Source organism: Musca autumnalis, unplaced genomic scaffold (genome assembly GCF_047663935.1).
Source record: "Musca autumnalis isolate F117 unplaced genomic scaffold, ASM4766393v1 scaffold_1, whole genome shotgun sequence".
NCBI classification, from domain to species: Eukaryota; Metazoa; Arthropoda; class Insecta; order Diptera; family Muscidae; genus Musca; species Musca autumnalis.
The window spans coordinates 285,153,526-285,169,833 of NW_027411644.1; the positions used below are offsets into that span (position 1 = coordinate 285,153,526).

Consider the following 16,308-nt stretch of genomic DNA (forward strand, 5'->3'; position numbering starts at 1 on the left):
TGCCGTGTTTGAAACGTGGGATAATCAGCTTTATGTGACACCAGTAGTTTATGGACACCAGTAGTTTATAGAATTCCGAAACAAAAAGTATAAAACCCGTTGAGTTCAACAAGGCGAGGATATATCTCCGGAATTGTTTAATATCTACCTTTCTGAAATGCCACATCCTCCAGACGGCATAGAGATCGTAATGTATGCTGATGATTGTACAATCTTGACATATAGGTTAAATATCTACATAAACTTAGAGCATATGAAAATATCATCCGCAAAATCCACTGCTCACCACATTGAGGACTGAAATGAGACTCCCAGGAATATATTGGTCAATGGTGCCCCGACTCCGACCACTTACTACCCCAAGATTTTGGGTGTAACGTTCGAGAGCATGATGAAGACGTCCGCGGAAGCCACAGATACTTCCGACAAGATCAGAAGTAGGAACAGGTTCTAAAATCGCCGAACGGCCCCAAATGGGGTGCAAACAAAGAATCGTTGTTGACCTCTTATAAAAAAATGCACAACGATATGTTGGTCGATGCAGAACCTGCTTGAGTGTTATCGCCATGAACATTCCTGCCACAATATATTGGGCACGTCAGGAGAGACCGTCATGATCTAGAGACAGAGGTACAAACGAGAACCTCTAGATCAATAAGCCTATCAGGGAAGCCTGAATAACATTTCTTTCCAACAATTTTGGGTAAAGTATCATGTATTGCTGTTGCTGTAGCTTCCGTCTCCTCAGTTAATTTAGGATGTCATTTAGGTTTTCGAGTTTCGGAAAATCGTCCTGGAGCAATTCGTCACCATAAATGACCGAAGACGTAACCCACAACATCAAAACTTTACAGGAGAAGCAAAAAACGTTATAAAATTAAAAACGTGTTTTACGGAATACTAGTCTTATGAAGGCGAGTATATGGGATGTTATCGATCATATACGAAGGGGAATAAGTAGTGAACCCAAAACCGCTGAATTGCTTACTTTTGAGATTCTCCATTACAACAAATCTGCAATATTATCCCATTTTACAAAATGCCATTTCTTGAATAGGATTGTTGTTTTTTAACGTAGAAGCTTGAAATTTTGCCAGATCATGTATTTTAGCTTTATGTACACACAGAGAAGAGATATTGTTGGAACAATCATATTCTAAGAACAAAATAGTGTATTTTAAAAATCTGAAAATATATATTGTTGTTTCAACCATATATTTTTTATTAGGAAACATGATGACACAAAATATATTGTTGGGACAATAATACATATTTTAAGAATTTTAAAATACACTATTTTCTTCTTAGAATATGATTGTTCCAACAATATTTTTTCTCTGCGTGTATCAGATTACGTCAAAAAACGAATTTCGAGTTTCATGTCGGTTACGTCTTCGGGCATTTATGGTGACGAATTACTGCTTTTAAAATAGTAAGTGGGAGGAAGGTTGAGGCAATTGTGGAATGAAGACTAAGGGTACTTAGGCATCAACAACAATTTCAGTCAAAGGTGTATTTTCATAGTTTTTCGTGTTTCCAGAGCGTCTGATAGATCCCCCATCTCCCCTAAGGAGGAATAGACGGACTAAAATGTTCTATAAACAGATTCGCCACAGTTTTAGAAGTCTCCAGCGTTAAATATTTAGGCGTAATTATTCCAGTGACAGTCTGCACGAATCCATAACTCATGTTATACAACAAGAAGCAGCCTACATAGAAAGGATTTTGAGAACTTTCAGACCATAATCGAGGGAAGTACTGAGAAGTAACTGTTCGCTCAGTTGCACAGTTGGTTTTGTGATGTTGCCAGATCTTCTAGAAACAACGACTACGAGAGGCGATTAGGCATAAATGCCTAGGGATTGGGAGACAGTCAGTCGTAAATTAGAGAAGTTGTGTGCTTAGTAATAAAAGTCGTTTCTGAATATGTGTCCTCCTCGATGGATTGTCAACGCAACGTGATGGGGAGGTCCTGTAAGCGTGAGGATCCTGGTAGCGATGCCGGTGGTAGCACAGCTGTTGGTAGGGCCACCCTTGCCGGTAAGGTTGAAGGTGAACACCGAAGCTAAGAACAATCCGCAACATGGGAAGTCAACGGTGAAGAAGTAGCATTGATACTACAATTACAGCGGAGGAGCTAACCACACCACTGCAGTGACGGTCCCACATTGGGCGACTGCAAACAGCGTCTGTACTCCTCGAGGAGCGGCTGCAAACAAGATGGAAAACTTTAAATCCTTCAGAAGGAAACCGGAAACCACTGAAGTAATTTCCTTTGAAAATCATACAATGAACAACACATCACAGACTGAATGGCCCTCAGTCTCCGGCGAAATGAGGGTGCTAAGAATCCCCGGAGATAAAACAAAACATAAACTAAATATTGGAACATGGAATGTAAGAAGCTTATACGAAGCTGGGAAACTCAACAATGCGGTATGTGAAATGAATAGATTAAACATGGACATACTTGGAGTCAGCGAAACTTGGTGGACAGGTTCTGGAGATTTTTGATACGAAAACACATGAGTATACCACTCTGGAAAAAAAAACGGTGTACATAGAAACGGGTGGGCATTATAATGAAGAACCATATAGCTAATTGTGAAGCTGGATATGTCCCAATGTCTGAAGGAACAATGATGGTAAAAATAAAAGGAAGACCAATAAAGGCAAATATAATCCAAGTCTATGCACCCACATGTCATGGGAGTTCAGATGAAGTTGAATAATTCTACGACGACACACTGTGGGCGAAATCCAAATCTAGCGGGGAAAAATTAATAACTCCTAAACTAATTGAGGAATGCGGCTATAATTTGGTACAGATGTTACATATTTGTATAGGTATGACTACACGGAGTATGGCGAATATAACTCACCGTTAAATCATATCGTCCTCGTAACGGTACCTCGGCACATATGGTATTTTGGGTATGTGGACCACATTTCACTGTGAATTTTGCTGTATTTTGGTATTTAGGGTCTTAAGAGGGTATGTGACATTAGTTCCCATAATGGGGGTCATAGGTCCACGTTTAGGTCTAGCCCCGAAATTTTAGGTATTTTGAAGGTATTCTTCACATTTTCCAACCAAATTGGCTGTACTTTGGTATTTTGGGTTCTAAGTACACACAAAATCTCCATACCAAAAATGTTCGACCTAGATCCACGATTTGATAGAGTACCCATATATACGTATCTCCCGATTTCCAGAATTCAGAAGGTTTAAGCTACATTTTCCAACGGAAATGGCTGTAAATTTGGTTTTCGTGTTTTTAATAGACAAAATATCTATACACCAAACATTATTCACTTGGGTTCACTTTTTGGTATATCCGCCACACAAATGGCCCACTTTAAATTACGCATTTTCATGTAAAAATGGATTTATAAAATTGTTGATAACATGAAAAAAGGCAAAAAAAGGCAGACCAAGATTTGGGAGTAGATACTTTGGAGTATGTAATTTGATATTAAAAAAGTCCGATAGTGTTTCCGTGTGTTTCCCATAAGTTGCACTTTACTCAAAATGCTCTATGTAGAAAAAATTGCATACAAATGTTCAAACCTTTTTTTTAGAATATTTCCAACATCAAATACTGGTATAATCATTTTTTTAATAAAAACTACTTCCAAACTATCTGAAAAAATTAAATTATCGACATGTTTATTTTCATTTCTCCATGTCATTAGTCAACATACAAGTTATCAAAAAAAATCGATTTTATCACTTGCAAAAAAACTTCCAGTAAGTGTACCGTTATAACGGCCAATAACCGTTAAATGCAATACTCATTGTTATTTTTAGGTCTACCAGTATGTTTGGTAAAATACTGCATTAATGATTTTTACTTAGCTCTTGGTTAGTTTTCGGACTTTTTCCCCGCTAGATTTCAATTTCGCCCACAGTGCGACATAGGAAAACTTTTGAAAATGACAAAACCCCACGAATTGGCCGTCATACAGGGTGACTTCAATGCTAAAGTTGGCAATGAGCATGTAGCTGGCGTCACGGGAAAACATGGCTTGGGGGAAAGAAACGAAAGGGGAGATAGACTCGTACAGTTCTGTCAAGAACACAATTTTATAATATCAAATACGCTATTTCAACTCCACCCAAGAAGATTATATACTTGGAAATCCCCACAGGACCATAGAACCAATGTGATTCGTAAGCAAATATATTACATACTGATCAACAAACGTTTTAGTTTCTGTATAACGAAATGCTCTACATATCCTGGAGCGGATTTACCATCAAATCGTAACTTTCTTATCGCAAATGTTCGCAGAAAACTTGCAACAATTAAGCGCAAAAAGCAAGTATCGAAACCCGATTTCAATAAATTAAGCAACCCTATAATTAAACAAGCACTTACGGATACAATAAACGCAGACCTTAGAAGAATTCATCATGATGGAATAGAAACTGTATGGAATGATGTTAAGGATTAATACTATCCTTAACTACTATGAGAAGTTCTCTAAAAAAAGATCCAACACCAACATACGAGGAATGGATGACTGATGAGATAAGAGAACTTCGATCAGAAAGGAAAAGATGTAAAAACATAAACTTCGAAATATATAGGGAAATCAATAAAGAAATAAGAATCGCAACGCGTATCGCAAAAAATGAACAACTCAAACGAAACTGTGAAGAGATTGAAGCCCTACAAACACTCCACGACGACTTTAATATGCACAAAAAGCTGAAAGAAACAGCCGGAATATACAAACGGAAACCTCCATCTATACTCTTTGATGATAATAATCAATCCGGCAAAGAAAGCAAATATGGAAAGAATACGTATTAAAACTATTTACAGATAATGAAAAATCAGATTGTGATCGTAATGAAAACTCTGACATAAACGAAAATTCTCTCGTAAGTATAAAACATATTACCAAAGAAGAAGTCATATATGCAGTAATATCTTTAAAGGGCAAAAAAGCCGTTGGTCCACATGAAATTCCCGCCGAAATGCTCAAATTAATCGATGAAAACAATATACACAGAAAAAAATATTTCAAGAATTTTTACATATTTTCGTTCGTGATGTATTTTTTTCATACTGTACAGGTACCTCACTTAAGATACATGGGCACTTTCTTAAATCCATCCGAAAGCCACTATTTTTTCAAAAATATGTAAGATTTTCATGAGATGCAAAATCACTTTCTTATTTTTCCCTATATTCTCTCACATTTCCTCTCTTGTTTGGTAAACGCTCTCGACTTTGTTCTCGTTTTCTTTTGTATTGTCTCATCGTCCCACCATCCAAAAACCACGACATAACCCCCACCATCGTCTCAGCATCACATTGAGACTTTATCAACAAACCACACACACAACAACTACCACTGCCGCAACAATTTTTGTTAATTAACAAACCAAACAACTACATTGCGTTTGGTGTCGAAAAAAAAACAAAGTCATTGGTCGAACGAATATTTCGCATCTACAAATTTGTAATTTTTTTTAATATAAAGGCAACATCTAATATCTCAACCTTGTGCTGATAGACTCAACATGTATGTGCATATGGTTCATATTCTTCTGCTATGCTCACAAGACGATAACAACTCAGTGAAAACATTAGAAGAAATGGTAAATTACAATAATACAAAATAAAAGCATTTAATAAAAAGCAGCAAAATTTGTCTCTGATGGTGTTGTTGTTAGACAATAAAAACAACTCGCCAAAATTGTTTATTTAAATCACTCAAAAGAAACCAGTATTTTTTTGCTTTATGAAAGGCGTACTTGAAATGCAGAAATTTGAACCTTGGCAAGACTTTATGAACACTATTCCTATAATACAGTAAATTTTTTTCTGTGTACAATTGTTTGCGAAACTGTTCAATACAGGACAATATGTGCGAGATTGGTTGAAATCTACATTTGTCCCCATACCAAAGAAAGCAAACGCCAGAAAATGCAACGATTATAGATTAATTAGCCTAATGAGCCACTCCTTAAAAATATTCCTACACAAAATAATATACCCTAGATGCGAGGCAGCAATGGGAGAAACGCAATTTGGATTTAAAGAGGGAATGGGAACTCGAGAAGCACTACTTGGTGTTCAAGTGCTAATCCAAAAGTGTCGCGATGTCCAAAAATACGTATTTATGTGTTTCGTAGGCTATGAAAAGTCTTTTGACACTGTTAAACACGACAAGCTAATGGTAGTTCCGACATCCATAGGCATTGAACACAAAGACATAAGATGCATAAAAAATCTATAGTGGAACCAGACAGCATCAGTAGAAGTATCCGGTGAAACTTCAGATGAAGTAGTAAAGGTGTTCGACAGGGGTGTATACTTTCGCCATTATTGTTTAATGTATATGCTGAACAAATATTTCGATAATGCATAGAAGGAACAAGGATTGGGATAAAAGTACATGGACAATTCATTAACAATATTCGATACGCTAAAGACACCATGATAATAGCTAGTTCTTTAGTTGGACTCCAAAGTCTTTTAAGTTCTCTCAACGAGATAAGTAATTCATACGGATTATACATTAATCTTAATAAGACAAAATATATTATCGTTAGTAAAGTTACAATTTCTACAACTCCACACTAAAGCTTAAGACCTGCGCTGTCATAGCTTAACATCGATATATCTTTTATAATTGTATTATAAATTGATATAAGTAAATAAATAAAAAATAAATAATACAACTTCACACTAAAAATCCGTGACTAAGAAATAGAGAGAGTAAAATCGTATAAACACTTGGGAGCACAAATAAATGAGCAGTGGCAATCTTCTAATGAAATACGATGTCGAATAGAAATGGCGAGGGAAGCGTTTCTCAAATACAAAAAAAAAGTACTAAGCAGCCACGACATCAACATTGAACTTAAAACCCGCTTTATCAAGTGGTATGGTCTGTTCTATTGTACGGGACTGAAACATGGCCTGTAAAATCAGCAGACGAGAAGAAATTGGAAGCAGTTGAAATGTGGGCATACCGACGTGTGCTCAAAATTTCATGGACCGATCGAGTTCAAAGGCCGAAGTTCTGCGAAGAATGAATGTACAACGGCAGCTAATTAAAACCATCAAAACCCAAAAAGTTTCCTATTTGGAACATTTGATGAGAAACAACAAATATAAGATCCTGCAGATCATTTCCAAATCCCAAGTTGAAGGAAGACATGGTAGAGGTCGAAGAGAATTGTCCTGGCTAAAAAATATTCAAGACTGGACCGGATACCGTGATGAACTCAGTCTTCTAACATCGGCTAAAAACCGACAACTATCGCTTTCCACATAAACTAGATATTTGCAAGAACAATGTAATAAAATGTAATATTGTATGATCGTTTAACATCCGAATAACGGATATGTAAAAAAGAAGGAAGGAAGTATCGGGAAATAAAGCAGCGTCTACACGGGATTAAGGTCAACCTAATTCCGTAACAGTATTTTCCAATGTGTATTGATGAAAAGTCTCTTCTCGTGGGGACATCTGACCATAGTTTTTTTCTTAATCGTTTCGACAATTTCTGTTTTTGCCATATAAACATATTTTAGATACCAGCATACCATACAACATAATCGACTATTGCCTCATCTACTCTAAATCGATTTTAAATAAACTCCATATGAATGAATGCCCGTCCAACTAATCCCTAGAGATATTCATGTTCACCATCTTCTTGTTCTCCTTTTGTGTGCGATACCATTTAACAACTGTTTACGATTCTATTTAAAGACGAAGTGCTGGCAAGTTGATTTTATTTTCTCAATATGCGCCAATAACCGACAACAACACTGGCGTCACATGTGTTACAACCAACCAACAAAAACATTCAACATTCATTCATATCATTCCAATAGAGGCATTCTTCTTAAGACTGTCATTGTCAAACGTCATTATTATTGGATTTTGTGATAGTTATTTTTGTTATTTGTTTGTTCATCGTCTTCTTCTACTTTAATAAATAGTGCAAATTCTTTATACAAAAGAAGATTAAAAGAATTTTGCAAAAGAAAAAAAGAGCAATAACAACTAAAAACCACCGCCAACCACTCACTCACGCAATCTTATCAATCAAATCCGGTTAGTTAAATCACTGTGTCATCAAATATCATTGCAAATTAACATCAAATCAAGTCATATTGAAGGATGCCATTGGTCATCGGGAGGTATTGATGTAATGGGTGATTTTATTTTGTAGAAGTAGAAGAAGAGACATACGGATCGTGAAGAATTTTTTAGTAATGGCATGTAAAGCAACGATTTTTCTAATAGCTTTTAAATAATCAGGGTATAATAGATTTTAAAAACTACGTTTTTCTTACAGATAATTAAGGCTAGTGAACTTCAAGTCATATACGACTTTAGGATGTGTTAATGAGCCAAGTGACTGAACCGTTAGCCATAAGCTTTTGACCTAACCTAAGGTTTTTTTCAAAATATCAAAAGATTGATTCTGCGGTCAAATGTGATCTCATTAAAATCCTTGCCATACGCTTCTTCTTTGAAACATTACAAATTCCCACCTTAAAAATATGTCCTACAATACAACCCTATTTCAAATATATAAGAACGCTTCAAATAAGCAAAAGAAAGAGACTAACCACCATCACAAAAAAAGAGAATTTGAGATTTCTTGTTTTCCCCTCCCATTACAATAAAAGGTGTACTTTCTGTTTGCCACAAGAAAAACTAAAAGCATCTGCCGTCTCATAACAGCCGCAAACGTAAACGAGGGTAAAAAGATACCGCGTCTTTGTTTTTACATTCGCCTAACTTCCCTTCTTTTAGTAAAGAAACAAAACACAAACAAACAAAAAACGACGACGAAACTATTTGATTATTTTCCAATGAAATGAAGAAGAGCCAAGAAATAGCAACAGCTACATTTGAAAGCTGTATCCGCTTGAATGTCCCCTGACATTGCAACCCATACGCCTATTTCTTTTGTTCTGTTAAGTTTTTTGTTTCTCTACTTTTTATCCCGGCATAGAGTTGGTAGGTTTGCTTTGTTTTTTGTTTTGATTTTACTTTTATTAAAGCAATAACCTCAGTTGAAGCTAATGGAATTATTGCACAAATGCTTCTAGCAGTTTATTGTACAATGGGTTTCACAAGAACGTTCCTATTCTACAAAAATAATAAATATATCTGGGTTGTATCTCCAAATATTCTCCAAACAATATATGGGTAATAGGCCGGGGCGATTTGTATGGAAGGAAAAAAGTGATAGTGGGCGCCTGGAGTTTCTGATTCTTGGGATTGTACTGAGCAAAAAAAGTCCACTAGACCATATGTCTACGGTGAAAATCGAGCCCCCGGATTTTGACTTGATTTTTTTTTTTCAAGGATATTTTGGCCAAACCATATCTCAGAAACTTGACCTATCTGAAAATTTCCTTTTGCGTTCTTAGTACACTCACCAAGGGCTTTCATCTCCAAAAGGAAATTTCCTCCCACTGACTTTGAGTCAAATTTTGTAGCACAGTGTAATTTATTGATATTTTCCGAAAAATGTGCACATTCTCGGGGCCATAACTGCCTGAAGGAGCTTTCCAATGCTTTTGCTATGTACTAGAGAGTTCTTAATTATTGTCTTGGCTACAATTTTTGTCTTTGTGTTGGATCGAAAATCTCAGTGGTTTGGCTGTTACATATATGCCAAAATATCCAAAAAAAACTTGAAAAAAAACTTCAAGTCAAAATCCGGGGGCTCGATTTTCACCGTAGACATATGGTCTAGTGGACTTTTTTGCTCAATACAATCCCAATAATCTGAAAATCCAGGTGCCCGTGGTGGTGTTCAAATCGCCCCACCCTAATGGGTAAGCATGTCCGCATTGTACACAGAAGGCCTGTGTTTTAATTCCGTTCATCAGATTTTCGGCGTAAGCAAAATGCTATCCGCATTTTCTGAGTACATCATGCTGCAGGTGACCTTTCTACACCAGAGGACGATTTGCATGAGGATGTTTAATGGCCAAAATTCTATAGGTTTAGAAAGAAACTTCTGTGTCCAAACTAAAAAATTCTGCAATCAGCCGCGCCCATAAAGAATCGGGTACATGTACAGTACAGTTCGGGAACAGTTTCAGAGAGTTCACCAATCACATCTTCAGAGAACTGCCCAATCCTTCTGATGTTTGGGTAGCTGAAAGAACGTTCCGAGACATCATCACAGCTGCAGGCCCTCGCCATATCCCTGCTGCGAATACCCGAAGTAAGGCCAAACTTCCCAGCAAAGGTAACGGGATTTGGAAATGAGCGTGATGAGCTTCGTCGAGCCAGCCCCAATGACCCCAGAGTCAGAGAGCTGACACTGGAAGTTAACAGGTTGGTCGGCGAACAAAAGCGGAACAAGTGGTTAAATCATCTGAAGAGTTGCAACATTGGAGTCGGTATAAGTGAATTGTGGGCAACAGTTAAGTCACTCTCGAACTCCGGAAGGATGGAAGATATGACCTCAGTCACGTTTGGGGACGTTACGTTGACAGACCCGAAGTGGTGCGCAAGTTATTTCAATCTACAGTTTGTCGAGCACTCCGAGAGTGATAGGGCGAAGAGGAGAGTATTAAGTCGCATCAGATCTCTTCCTGCCGAGGATGAACCACGACAATTTACAATGGATGATGTTGCGAATGCCATAAGGAACGCTAAATCAAGCGTTGGACCCAGCAGAGGTGGCGGAAACCAGCATGAATGAGCGTGATGAGATTTGTCGAGCCAATAGGTTGGTCGGTGAGCACAAACACAAATGGCTAGATCATCTGAAAAATTTCAACATTATTGGAATCAGTGGATTTAAGTCACTTTCGAACCCTGGAAAACAGTACCTTAGTCACGTTATTTTAATAGACAATTTATAGAACACCTCCGAGATGACAGGGCGATGAGAAGAATACTACATCGCAATAGATATTATCCTGCCGAAAATGAACCACCACAATTTACAATGTATGATGTTGCGAATGTCATCAGGAACGCTAACTCATCCAAAGCGTTGGGCCCTGATGGTATCTCCATGGTAATGCTGAAGCAGCTGCACAAGCCAGGGGTTGGAATAAGTCGTGGTGCTTAATGTGAGTACCTACCTATGGTCTACCTCACAGTGCTCTTAACACCTGGTGAATACAATGCGTCTACCAACGCCCCCGCACGCAAAGTACGAGTACCAATTCGCTCACACGTAATTGGACGTACTTGCCACCTTGGTTAGGAGCGGAGCCTATCTAAACTCCTGACTTTCTTTGGGTCAGGCACCCGGTTGATATGCAACTCCAAATTCGAGCCGAAACTCTACCCGCGATTTGGGCCTAAACCACAGCCACCGCGATGCTCCCACAAGGGGGCCAACACCAACTGCCAGGCCAGGAGGTGGAATATCTTACTAAAGGTCTCAACTTATCGCTAGCCATCCTCATTGTTCCCGAAGTCTGGAAAATGGCCAGGGTGGTCCCGTTGCGGAAGCCGGGCAAAGATGGCAGCAAAAGTGAAGCGTACAGGCCGATTTCGCTTTAGCATGGATTCCGGAAACAGCACAACACGACAACAGCGCTGCACGACATCTCCGCATATAATTGTCAAGGATTCAATCATAGATTGCCGTGTGATAGAACAGTGATGGTGGCGCTTGACTTATCAAAAGCCTTTGATACAGTCAGGCACTTTACGCTGTTTGAGGACATTGAGCAGACAACCCTCCGGCCAAGCTAGAAACGTTGGGTAGTCAATTATATGTGTTGTGGACACCACTCGTACGTGGAATTCAGGAACAAGAGGTCCAAACCCCGTAGAGTGAAACAGGGAGTTCCCCAAGGTAGGGTGATATCTTCGGAACTGTTTAACATCTACCTCTCCTGTATTCCGACGCCTCTAGACGAAATCAAGATCGTAACGTATGCGAATGATTGCACGATCCTGGCGTCAGGTATCTTCCATGATGGCATCTGCGAGAGACTGAACACCTATTTAACTGATCTTTTACCACCATTTTCCACTCGAGGAATATGCAGATTTCCGCCACAAAATCTACAGCCACTCTGTTCACCACATGGACAGCGCAGTTTGGAAGACAGTTGAATGTCGTGATCGACGGTAGCAGAATTCCGAACACAAACTGCCCCAACATTTTAGGGGTCACATTCGACACTACTTTCAAGTCGTTCGCGCATGCCACAGCTATCTGCGACAAACTGAAAAGGCAATGTTTTTTCACGTTGGATCCAGCACAATTTGACAATCCCCCAAAAAGCGTCTTTTGTCGATGAAAAATAAAAATGTTGAACAAATGCGATCGCTGTGCTTCAAAAGACGTTTACAAGATCGTCACTTGTGGCGAATCATGGATCTATGCGTGTGAACCCAAAACAAAACAGCAATCGATCGTATTGTATAAAATGTAGAGTTAATAATCAGAAATTAATTCCCCTAAATAAAAATACGGCAATTGCCCTCCAAAAGCAAACAAATGCCTGACATATATGGCGAGAGAAAGCTATTGACCGGCAATATGTACACGCTAAGCACTCCTACCTCGAGAGATCCATACTTTACTAGAGTCAATCTTAAACGAAATAGATCCACACTGGACAGACTAGTGTACAAGGAAGACAAGATCCCTCTACTCCTCGTACGATCGCAAAAAGCTGTAACCTTTACAACGTTGGAAGCTGGGGATGACGTTGAGCTTTGTTGTCTGTACCGCTACGATCGTAATGTTTCTTCGAATCAGAAAATCTCGCGGAATTTGTTAATTGCAGGAACAATGCATTTCCGAGTGGCTGAACAGCAACCAGTAAGGTGTAAGGTGCTGCGTTTGTTGTTGTAGTGCAGGCTATAGGGGTATCAGTGGAGTGAAGTTGAAGTACCACGGAAAACCTGGAGGCTCCTAAGACCGGAACAAACCTTGAATATGCACCCATTCTCTACATTCATTACATCTCACAAATGTTGATTATTATGTGATGAATGCGGATCTCTGCAAACAGAACAGATACATGGCGCGCATTTCCAGACATTCTGCAGTTAAATGATGAATAATAAAATAAACGAAAACAGACAAGTCAATTCGATACATAGAACCGTATTACCAGAAATGCATTTACAAAAAATGTCTAAAAAATGACCATTATAGGGCGCGGATCCCCGGGGCCCTTTCGTCGTTGCATATGCATATGATAAATTTATGTAAGACTTCCCCTAGCAGAAAAAAGAATGTTGTTGTACTTATCACAATGACCAGCAATAATAAAATTTCGACACAATCCCTAAGAATCAATATCAGCAACTCCTTTCGATAGTTATCGTGGCCACCAGCCACCGTAGAATTTTTGGACCGTTTTATGAACTTGCCCACGAAAAAACATTACTTACTTACTTACTTAGCTGGCCCATTATAGAACATTTGTTCCATAGACCGAACTAAAAAAGATCTCCAATTCTCTCTGTTTAGTTCTTCGCTTTCTGGAATACCGCGACTTGTAATCTCTTCATCCACTTGTTTGCGCCATCTATTCTTTGGCCTGCCAATTCTGCGTGCACCGCCATGTGGCTCGAATTAATACTCCTTTTTAGCGAGTTTATTATCTCTGATTCTTATTATATGGTCTAGCCAACGCAATCGTTGCATCTGGATACAGCTCGTGGTTCATACGACGTCGATATTCACCGTCAACGCAGATTGGCAGGCACTGTCTTATCTGCTTGCGCAAGTACCCAGGCTTCGGAACCATACATCAGCACGGGTAGTATCAGTGTTTTGCAAAGCGTTATTTTTTTTTGACGAGTTGTGGTTTTGCTTTTAAAGTGCTTACTTAAGCCAAAGTAGCATCTGTTGGCCAATACAATTCTTCTTTTTATTTCACAACTGATGTCGTTTGTTCTGTTTACGGCAGTGCCGAGGTATACGAAGTCTTTTACTACCTCAAAATTATAGGAACCAACTTCAACAGTTGGTCCGATCTCAATGGTCCGATCAACTTGGTCTTCTCGCCGTTTACCGCCAGACCCAGATTCTCCTTCGACCTTCATAAAGGTATCGGTTACTTCTTTTACTGATCGTCCCATGATGTCTATATCATCAGCATAAGCAAGTAACAGGTGGCTATTGGTGTAGATTGTGCCACTTCTTTTGACGTTTGCCTCTCGTATAACCTCTCGTATATCCTTGCCTGAAACCTCTTTTGGTACAAAACTCTTCGGAGAGGTTTCTTCCTATTTTAACTGAAGATCTTGTTTCAGTTAGAGTCATTTTACAAAGCCGAATGAGCTTTGCGGGGATACCAAATTCAGACATGGCTTGGAATACCTTTGAACGTAGCGGGCTGTCGAAGGCTGCTTTTTAATCGACAAAAAGGTGGTAGGATTTGTCGCAGTTTAAATATCTGGCCAATGGTGGATTTGCCAGGTCTAAAGCCACATTGGTATGGTCCAATTATTTCGTTCACCATTGGCTTTAGTCGTTCGCACAATATCCCTGACACTATCTTATAGGCAATAGGGAGAAGACATATGCCACTATAGTTGGAGCATACGGTCTAATCTCCTTTCTTGTGGACGGGATACAGGATGCTCAGGTTCCAATCGTCGGGTACGCGTTCATCCTGCCAGATGGTGCTAACTAGCTGATGCATACACCTTATCAGCGCATTGCCTCCGGTTTTAAACAGCTCGGTTGGTAAGACATCGGCTCCTGCTGCTTTATTATTCTTCAGTCGGTTGATTGCTGTTTTTACCACATCTTTGCCGGGCGGTATACATTCTATACCATCTTCTGGGATTGGATCTGTGGTATCATCGTCTTCGCTACTATTGAATACCAGCAGATTGGAGAAATGTTCCTTCCATATCCTGAGCAATCTATCTTTATTTGTTACTAGATTACCTTGCTGGTCTCTAGAGGAGGAGTGCCTGTACCAAAGCCATATGTTTGATGTTTCACTCTTTGGTAGAATTTTCGGACTTCATTCTGGCTCCTGTACATCTCGATTTTTTCACACTCTCTCTTTTTCTTGCGGAAAAGACGTTTCTCTGCTCTATACGCCGCATTTTTCTCTTCGGTAGCAGCACGACACTCCTGGTCATACCATGAATTCCTTTGTGGAGGTCTCTGGAATCCAAGTATGGATTTTGCGGCTGTTTGCATGGAGTGGACAATATTCCGCCATTGTGTTGTTATGTTATCGTGGCTATCTGTTGTGTTTGCAGCCTATCGATGTCCAACTTCCGCGTTGTGTCTGTTCGTGCTTTATTTCCAACGTTTAGACGGGTACATACCTTTGCTGCAAGAAGGTAGTGGTCCGAATCAATGTTTGCCCCTCGGAACGATCGTACATCCAACACACTCGATGAATGTCTTCCATCTATCACAACATGATCAATTTGATTTCTTGTTATTTGATCTGGCGACAGCCAGGTGCCCTTATGAATATCGAGATGCTTAAATCTGGTACTGCTAACTACCATGTTTTTGCAGCTGCAAAGTCTATCAGCCCCATATCATTGTCAGATGTTTCGCTGTGGAGACTGGATTTCCCGACTGTTGGGCCAAGGATATTCCCCTTTCCAATTTTGGCATTAAAATCGACTAATATAATTTTAATGTCATGGACAGGGCAACGGTCATAAGTTTCTTCTAAGGGCTCATAAAATATATCTTTGGTCTGTTCGTCCTTGTCTTCAGTGGGAGCATGAGCGCAAATAAAGCTGATGTTGAAGAATTTTGCTTTTAATCGAGTTGCAGCGAGTCTTTCATTCACTGGGGTGAAGCTGGAGACCAGATGTTTTAACCTCCGACCAACTACAAATCCGCAACCAAACTCATGCTTTGTATCATGGCAGCTATAATACAGTGCGTCTCCTTTAGGTGCTGTTGTGACGCCTTTCCCAATCCATCGTATTTCCTGTATGGCAGTAATGTCGGCCTTGTACTTTTCAAGTACATCTGCCAATGCGTAATCTGCACCTTCTCTATAAATGTTCACACTATTCCAGGTGCAGATTGCCAGATCATGGTCCTTAAAACGTTTGCGGGGTTCGTCAACTTTAGAGGGGTTTGTTTTTCTTTTCTTTCGTTTTTTCATAGCAGGCTGTTTTTTCTAGGGGAGGGTTACTAACCCGACGCCCAAACCCATGTTTTAACGTTCTTTTGGGTGAACGCTCGGCACATGTTAGCTCACTACCTTTAACGGGTGTTAAAGGCAGTTCCCCAGGTGACACCACTGGGAGGTCAGTGTCGACTTGAGATGAAAGAGGGACCATGATAAATCCTGGGCTTTGCCATGTTAAAACCGGTCAGGACCGTTC

At 39.4% G+C, this 16,308-nt stretch overlaps 1 protein-coding gene across 1 annotated transcript in view; it reads left to right on the plus strand.

Moving 5' to 3' along the window:
* PolA2 (DNA polymerase alpha subunit B) overlaps positions 1-16,308 on the plus strand; it is a 517,680-nt gene that overhangs the window by 410,382 nt on the left and 90,990 nt on the right. The gene's annotated exons all lie outside the window — the stretch shown is intronic.